The following is a 9,774-nucleotide window of genomic DNA, read 5'->3' as shown; positions in this document are numbered from 1 at the left end:
TATTGTTAGAAATTCCAAAGTCTTGTTCGGTTCAGTATCTGGGTAATCTGCCTGACAAGGTTGTGGAAAGAGATGAATACTTGCTCAAAGTATTCTTGACAGCAAGTAAGAAAACTATAACACATAAATGGTTACAAAGAGACCCCCCAACCAAAGGAAATTGGATTGTTATTGTTTCGCAGATTTATGAAATGGAAAAATTAACCTTTCAGTTAAGACTCCGGAATGAGGTTTTTGAGAGATACTGAGAGAGGTGGATTGTTTCTAGAACCTAATGAGAATAACTTTACACATTATACCTTCTGTAAAGATGCAAAAGAACAATACATAACAGATTTTATACTCATTTATATTTGTAATACATGTGGTTGACTGGCAACTCTTGAGTAATACATGAGATGACTGGCAACTCTTTTTCTGGTTACCTTAGTATGTTAATAAAAAACAAAAGTAAAAAAAAACGATCTGGCCATCTGAGCTCTTTCACATCATATCGGCACCATACACTTTTCCACATACTGTACTCTGTACTCTGTTCTTTTTTCTCCCCGGTTTTCATTTTGTATGTCTTAATTCCAGCATGCTATTATACCACATTGGCTTCTACAGAAATGGCAACCACAGATGTTGTCTTATGAGCTCCAGATGGCCTTCTTATAGAGGAAGCACAGTTTTCTCAAGGAAAGGAAAACACATTCCTGCCTACCTTGTCCCTCAGATAGGTGTGTTTTTTATGTAATGTCATGAGTGAGCTCAATTTTTAATTTATTACTATGAATGTCAGATTTTAACTCTCTGAATATGGTTCTCTTTTACAGTTTTAGTACTGTGTGGGAGGTTGCAGTCTGGTGCACACACATACTGTACTGTATACAGCATGGCGAAAAACTAAATACACTCCTATAGATTTAACATAAATGGATGATTTGTTTAAAAAAAATGACAAAGTAGAATTGTTATCTGTTGTCAAATGAGGTTAGTTTTATCTACTACTAGGACTTAGTGAGACCTAGGTGAAGGTCAAATACAGTTAATCTAGTACATACATTCTGAAGAGGGCGTACTTACTTTTTCATCCTACTGCAGGAAAAATATTAAACCTACACCGGAGACTTAAAAAATAACAAATACACATACCGTAGAAAATTAAACAGCAAATTCCTCCTATATGATCTGCTGTTTGGTGCAAAATGGTAGCCATACTTCACCCAGGTACTATAGGTGGATGAAATGGGTCCTGTCCTATTTGTGAAGCTATACAAATGCACAATATTTTTATTCATTATAATTATCACAGATACAATTTATTTTTAACCTGGGCATTTGCTTAGCAAACTTGTCATTCTTACTGTCCTGGAGCATATCGGAAAAACTTTCTTGAGAGTAAACTGTTTTGGACCCAGTAAGAGTACAGTAGACTATTTGGTATGATGTGGCTATCTGTGACTAATTTGTGTCAAAATGAAGGGAAGCTTACTAACTGAATAGAATTACTGTTGGCCAGACAGGCTCAGTGGCTGGTAAGGTTGTTAACATAGTAGCTATTTAATAATTAAGTCCATTACCTTTTGGAACAACATTTTCTTTGTTTGCTTTAAGGTCTATAGGCATACATTATGGATATTTTAAACCATAACTCATTTACCATGATTATTAGCTAATATAGATGGGCCATTGTTCTGTGTCTTTTATTAGATTCTGTGATGTGAAGATTTATTCCTATAGTTAGCTCTTTCATTATTCTTGCTAATTACCTGCGCCTCTTCTTCCATCAAAGTACCATACACTGGTAAAACATAATTGCTTTTGCCATAAATCAGCTTTCTTCAGTAATGCTCAGACACTCTCAACAGTTTTTCAGTCCATTAGTACAAACAGCTTGTAAAGTTGACTTAATGTTGGTTTTGATAAAATTTATCATTAATTCTGATTTAACAGCTGACTTTTCTTTCTGGAGCTTACGCCTCAAGATTATTATCCATTACATTGCTAGGAATCTCTCTGGAATCATTAAATACTTTTAAAATGACTGTTTTGTTATTTTTCTTTGACGTTTGTTTCAATAAATAAATACAGAATAAAGTATAATGAGCCTTTTTACGTTTTGAGTTTTGAATTCTGTTCTACATGTTTTTTATCAGACATACAGTATGCTTGAAACAGTCTGAAGTAGTCTTTTGAATTGCTGCATAATAAAGATGTAAATCTGTATTTTGTTTGCTTAGGTCAAGTACAAATATGTGTACAAAAGACTGTTTTTTCAATGCCATTATAACATATCCAAAGGTTTGCCTAGGTTAGATCCATAGGACAGAAAGAAAAAGGACAGTACCATCTCAAGCATCTGTGGAAAAGGAGAACGATGTTTTTTCTTTTTTGTTTTGTTATATTTATTCTGAAACCTGTTATGAAGAAATACAGTTCAGGAACAAAAAAAAACGTCTCCTCGTGGAAACATCTAGCCATTTTATTTTTTACTATAGGCGTAACTAGGAAAACAATTTGGTCTTGGATTCACACATAACATGAGGGCAAGTGTATACAGAGATGTGCAAGTTATTTTGTGAACAAAGGCCTAGAATCTATCTAATCCAAACAAATGTTAAAAGTAAAAAATATTTTTAATTCATTCCATTTTATGCATTCCTGAGGCACATTTAAAAGTAATATAGTCTAGAAATACATAACTTAGAGTTAAGAATGAGACTACATCGTTAGATGTATTGATCATTGTACCAGTAATGGTTTTGGAATTAATGCATTTGCTGCAAGAAAAACACAGGTACATCTAAAATGAACATAAGCAATGAAAAATGTTACAAACTGAAGATTGCTTATCTGTGGTTATAGATGGCATGAGCTGTGCAGGAAGCTGGGAGAGTGGAGGCTCATGGGATTACACTTAAAGCAAGAGGGAACAAAATATCACACAGACTCTTTCACCATACAAATAATGGAGACAATCTATATGTAATATCTCCATCCATCCATCTTCCAATTGCTTCATCCAATTCAGAGTCATGGGGGAGCCAGAGCAAGGAATGGGTGTGGGGTACACCCAGTCATTTGCAGGGAAAATAGACACACTCACACCAGGGCCAATTTCATGTTTTATATGCATCTGGACTGCAGGAGGAAACTGGAGCATCTGGAGGAAACTCACAAGAAGACAGGGAGAACATTTTGTACAAACTCCAAGCAGCTAGCACCTCAGATCTAGAATCTAATCCAGGGCCCTACCATTGCGAGGTAGCATGCTAACCATTGTACCACCTACTGTACATACAGTACATACTGTATTAGGAATTTTTATTAATAACACAGATTTTAAGACCATTAACTGGCACTGTAAATGTCATATCTGTTTTGCCAGTTTTATGACCTGCCTGATTTGTCTAAGGACACATTTCGGTAAAAAGAAACACAAAGAAAAATAAATACTTTCCAGCTATTTAAGACAGTTCTGTTCTACTGTATATCATCTTAGCTCTGAAAATAGTGTTGTGCTGACTAGAATCAAGATAAAGGTATGAAGGCTCCAATATCCTCTGAGGAATAGCTAGCTTTCAGCCAGGCTGAAAATAGGTTTCCCCCGGTCTGTTTTATGCCTTAACACTATATGGCAACTTTTAATTAGAAAACCAATATTTTTTCTTTGTAATCTATCTGGGAAGAAAGGTCAAGACAACATTTGCAGAGGCCTCGTTTTTCTCATTTTTACTACTAGAAATGAGTAAGAATTGGTTTGTATTTTGTGTTTTATTTCCACCTCCATTAGCTCATTGACGAGATTTTTCCATTGTAGCACATCTGTTTTTGGGGGGAAGGTTCATTCTTTCTTTTCTTGTGGATTGTTATACAGTATATGACTTCAGGCGATGAACTTTCTCAGTAAGTCTGCTGAGGACTGTACGATCCTTTTGGCAAGTGCTGCATGATTGTTGCAAATTACTGAAACCGCAAAAGAGAGAACTGCTCACTTCAGAATGATAATGATTTAAGGCCAGAAAACCTTTATTATTTATTCATATCCCTGCTCTCACCCCTGACCTGCAAATAAGGTTGTAGTAAAATATGCACGCCCCATTCCATAACAAATTCATCATAATATTTGACAGGCTGGCAAAATACAAACTTGGGTGTTGTATAGAATTCTGAGTTTTTTGTGGCCTTTTTGATATGGCTGAATTCCAAAACTCCATTAATGTCACGCAACCCATTCCCATAAATGTTTCAGGAAATTGGTGGATGCAGAAGATGTGTCACCCTGGATATAATCTAGAGGTCTGTTACATTGAAATCTGCATTTCACTTGTCAGCCTCTGCCTGTCATCCTTCTTGTGAGATGTCAGGGCCCACATAGGGCATCTGCCATTTTTGTATAATGTGATTGAGTGAGTGTACAGTTTAGACTGCTTACAAATATGCACCTTAGAATGTGTGATTGTGTCTGATTTACATAAATATGTTGAGGATTTGTTCTGAGCCTGAAACAAACAAGACAGATAACATCGGTGGCTAGGAATTAAAATGACACCAGTTTAAATAGAAAATGACATATAGAGCCTGATTTTTTTTTATTGTGGGCAAACTGCCCATCTAATTCTTTTACTATTGATTGGGCAGCTTGCCCGCGCCTTTCTCACAGTGGAAAACTGGGACCATAAATTGTTGTTTCTTATAGATGTTTGCATTGAAAATTCTGTCCTTGAGGGCTTTGCAGTTACAATACATATACTGTACATGAATGGAGAATAAAAACTATGTTGTACTTCATATAGTTGAAGATCGTGTGTCTCAGCAGAACAAGAGTCTCTTTCTGGAGGCCCAGAAGAGAGCTCAGAATCTTATTTTCTCCTTCTTGACGGGGATTTTCTTCAAGGTCATGCAGAGGAGAAGCAGTCATCATGAGTGATGTCAGAGTGAAGTTGATATCTGACACTTCTCGACTGCCAGAAATGTACACATCCATAGAAATATAAATGGTAAAGTCCCTTCATTGTGAGAATGGACATTTAATTAAGCCAACTTTGTCGTAACCCTTGGATCTTCTGTTTTTTTTTCATCTCAATTCTTTCATCTGACAGACAGTGGCTATTCTGTGATACTCTTTGCGACCTTTTGTGAACCTTGTCTATCAAGGACACGTTTTTTGGCGTTTAACCTAATAACTGTGTTTAAGTCTAGAGACTGACAAGCAGGACTATGTAATATAAGTGCAGGCGGCCATGTGTCTTAAGGTCACTGAATATGTTGACAAGGCCTTTAATGAGGCTCTGAGGAAAATGAAATGTTGCACATAAATTAGACCTATGCAGAGTCACAGGCGAAAGCCCTAGGCACATTGGAGAAGGATGGAGAAAACAAAGTGATGTAGAGCAGAACCAAAATCATAATCCACTGAGAACTGGTATGCAGCATAAATGCTTCAATTTATTTTGGTATTAGGGAAATCCTTTTTTCTTTTCGGTACAAAGGTTTCAGAATAAATAGAAAGAATATAAAAGAGAGCTGCAGTAAGTTAAAATAGACACAACTGGGCTAAATTGGTAGCCTAGGGACAACACGATGAAATACGAACGTTGCTCAGACATGTTTTCAGATGCCACTGAAAGACTGTCATTAAAAATATTTCAATTCAAGAACAATTATAATGCATATGACTGTTTGTCCGGCTGGTTTAAGGTAGTAATGATGCAGATGAACTTAAAAAGTAGCTCAGAACACTTCATATTTAACAGTTCACAGAGGAATGCTAGGATTCCTTTCCATGATATCAATGCTTTCTTTTCATTTAGAACTATAAAGAATATTTTGCATGACATGTCTAATTGAATATGTGCTATTTTTAAATGACAATAACGGTTTCCCATGAAAATGACATTAGATCCATCTTCAGTCACTTCTCAGCATTGTCTTTGCAATCATGCGCCAGCAGAGCCCAAGGTTTCTGTTGATTAATTCTGATTGAAAAGTTAGACTTTTCTTCTTTCCTAGAAGAAAAGGAAATTTGTGAAATCCTCATTTTGAGAGAAAAAAGGCTGCATTTTGTTCCTCTGGTTTCTCATTAACGTTTCAGAACAATGGACAGGGTAGCCTTTTGATGTACAGTATGAACAGAGCATTTGCTCCATTTAGATTGACTTCTAACTTTATTACGAAGACAGGACTGTTTTGGCAGCTAACAAATATCAAAGAGGCAATATTAATAACTACTACTTCATGCAAGGTCAGGGGATACAAAGCTTTTAATATGGTGGGTTCTTTGTAACTATCTGTGTCTCAAAGATAACTACCCAAATCTCATCACTGTGTTTTTATAATGTTGACTAGAAGGAGCAGTTTTACATCTTCATTAACACTATTTCTATGGTTTTCTGAGCAACAGGATGTCGTTAAAATCCTGGCACAGTGAACACCAGCCTATTGTCTGTTAAATTTCATTGCCAGGATGACTCTTGGTTGTCCTTGCCAGTCATATTCCTTCTGAATAGATGTTCCATCTTTCATGCAGCTCATTCAGAATGAACAATGTATTTTCCTCCCCTGTTCTGCTGTCCCCAGCATGGAAAGCATATTTAAACACCTCACAAAGGGGTCACATTTTCATTAATCTGGTAAAAAGAAAAATAAATTTTGAAGTGCTACAGCTGAAACAAAACTTTTTGTGATTCAGCTTCTAATATACTATAACAGTATAGTACTGTATATTTTATACTATTCCTGTAGCAATCATGAAAACAAAACAAATAGTACCAGGCACTGACATTTTTCAAAATGTTCATGCAAGTGTTTAAAGACCCATATTGAACTCCAATTTTATTTGTGCTAATATGTTTTTAGCTACTGTATAGGCAGCATTCTTTTTGTCATTCTCTAGTATTGAAAAATTGGAAAACAACAGATTTTTGAGATGCAGGCATTGCATTGTTTGTGGATGGTATTGTTTCCCAGTTGCTGTACTCAATTACAACCCTTAGGACCCGAAGGAACTTTGACAAACCGATTGTTAATCTCACAGAGTATATTATCATGCAAGATGACTAATTTAAAAATGAATTAATTAGGATAGCAGTTTTTATTAGAATAGTTGTGTATAGGTTTCGTTTTTTTCATATTTATTAATAAACACTGTCATGTAAGAGCAAGAATGATGCTATGAACACACTGTTTTCTAGTTTTAAGGTACCCTATTTTCAGCTAAAACCTGAAACTTTGAACAGAAACCCTAGCTGAAGCTCTTTTTCAGACCTTTGCCTTTACAAAATTTTTGCTGTCTCTCTGTGAAATTCTTAACCCTCTTAGAGCTCCCTAAATAATTTCTGCTCTGTTACTTTGGTTGGCAGTTTTGACATAAATCCTGGAGTTTTTCCTTTCAGGTTGTAGCAGAGAGAATGGGGCGACAGTGGCGAGGGTTAGTTGTCTTAAAAGGATATTCAGGCACCATCCTAACATTTCCATTTAAGAGGTATAAAAGTTTAACAAGCTGTTCTCTGCTGTGACCACCATAAATACATATCACAGAGGTTCACTAAGCAGTGCCCACCAGCGCATATTACAGAGGTTCACTAGACAGTGCACACTAGTGCATATCCCAGAGGTTCACTAGACAGTGCCCACTAGTGCATATCACAGAGGTTCACTGGTCAATGCCCACCAGTGCATATCACAGAGGTTCACGAGACAATGCCCACCAGTGCATATCACAGAGGTTCACGAGACAATGCCCACCAGTGCATATCACAGAGTTTCACTGGACAGTACCCACCAGCAACAGCTGCCAGGTCTTAGTTTTCACAAGAATCATAATTTGATCTGAAATTCTATGCTACATGGAAAATAAATTGGAAGGAAGAAAAGCAAACAATGTCTATATTTTATTACATACTGTACTGTATGACATTGCTGCACATACAGTACATTCTCTTAGACCAGCTGCTCATCTGCAGTGCTTAACAAACCATATCAACATCTGGAAAAAAGAAATTCATATTCAGTGGAAAATCTAATTAAGTTCTGCAGACAACCCCAGTGATTCTCTTCTATTCTTCTCTTTTCTAGTTTAAAAAATGAACCTGGAACACAAAACCAATGCATTTATAAAGTTCTGACTGCCAGTAACCTGGCATCATTTATCATAGCTTGAAAAGAACAGTGGATATTCCTCTTACATTTGTTTCAGGTAACATAAAATGACCTTTATTATCAGTTTTATCATATGAATTTTAATTTATAGTGTGTATGACATTTATAAGTCTATGGACTTAACCAGTGGGAATGGATGTTATTGATCTTGTCTATAGATCTCAGATTCAATTTATTCTTACAATATTTTTCAGTAAACACATTTAAGACAAAGAAAGATATTAAAATCTCCTTGATATAAAAATGAAAGGGACCACAGTTGCAAAATACATTTGGTAAAGTGTCAAATGTGCTAATGAAAATAAACAAAAGGATAAAAGATGCAAAGATACACTTGGGTTTAAATCAATGCTCATTCTCAGTTTGCAAACATTTTTTAAACTTTTTTAATCTCAGTTTACTGATGCAATATACCCATCTTTATAGAAACACAGTAGGTCATTTTTGTACTATTCTGCTTACTAAATACAGTATTTACACTTCAAAATCATGTTTTCAGTGCACTTACCAATGAATATCATCCAGAATTGTATGAGCATCATGACAGAGCTTTAGAATTACATTTTGTTTTTCAAAATGAGAGCAGGATGAAGCCATGGGTTTCCTGGAAACAAAAGCCAATAAAGGTTTTCCAGTAAAAAAAAAAACTTTTTACATCATAAGGGGTAGGAAGTTAAGGTCACTCCATTTCAAATATTTTAATTTAAATTCAATGCTAGTATTCACAATATTCTGGATATTCCCACCATGCTATGCAAATGTACCTTTTCCTGGTGGTGTGGATTATTCAAATAAAACCTTTCAAATGACCAAAAAAGTGCATATCAATTTATTGCAGCTGTGGCAAATCCATTTGTCATTTGATCTTGTCCTATATGTCAGTTCCACCAAGGCTAGCCCACAGGGTAATATAACAATTGGTAAGGAAACATCCTCATTATGTCTCCAGGCATCAAAGGATAGAACTACTGCTTTCAGAGCATTGCCACAGACTTTCCATTTCAAAAATGGAAAATTCCACTCAATTCAATGGACTGCAATTGTTTGTCGCTCAAAGTTCTTTAAGAGTCCATACTGCCTATATTATTTTTTATTTTTTGAATAAAGGGGGAAGGAAGGGGTTGACTTAATTTATTTTCTAAGGAACAAACTGCTGTTTAAGGGAGATTGTGAGGTGTGCCCATTCCCAATACATTTTAGAGAATGTAACCCAGGCACATCAAAACCAATGGTTCCCTCACCTTAAAGATTAGCCTGAAGCAGTGCTCATTTGGGAAGGTTGTCTGCTCTGTACAGTGGTAAAGTGGGCCAATGATGAGCTTCTAAAGTCAGAAAGGATGTGTTCTTAGGCAGAACATCACCAGACAGTAAAGTCTCCATAGACAGTGCAGTTCACCAAGAATTTTTACCTTTCAAAAGTTTGAGACATCTCCTAAACTGTAAAAAGTCTCTCAAATGTATTATTAGAGCACTGATTTTTGTGTTTAACAATTTTCTCTGAATTCCATTCTCCTACTGTACATCTAACTATTAATGAAATTCTCTGTCATTTAGGCATCTTTTAGGAAAACGCCAATATTTTTTTGTGGGTTTAAATTGGACTTTATCAACCAACACTCTTATCTCTTT

The sequence above is a fragment of the Atractosteus spatula genome, chromosome 17 (assembly GCF_055471065.1).
Source record: "Atractosteus spatula isolate fAtrSpa1 chromosome 17, fAtrSpa1.hap1, whole genome shotgun sequence".
Lineage (NCBI taxonomy): Eukaryota > Metazoa > Chordata > Actinopteri > Semionotiformes > Lepisosteidae > Atractosteus > Atractosteus spatula.
This window is presented reverse-complemented; position numbering follows the sequence as displayed.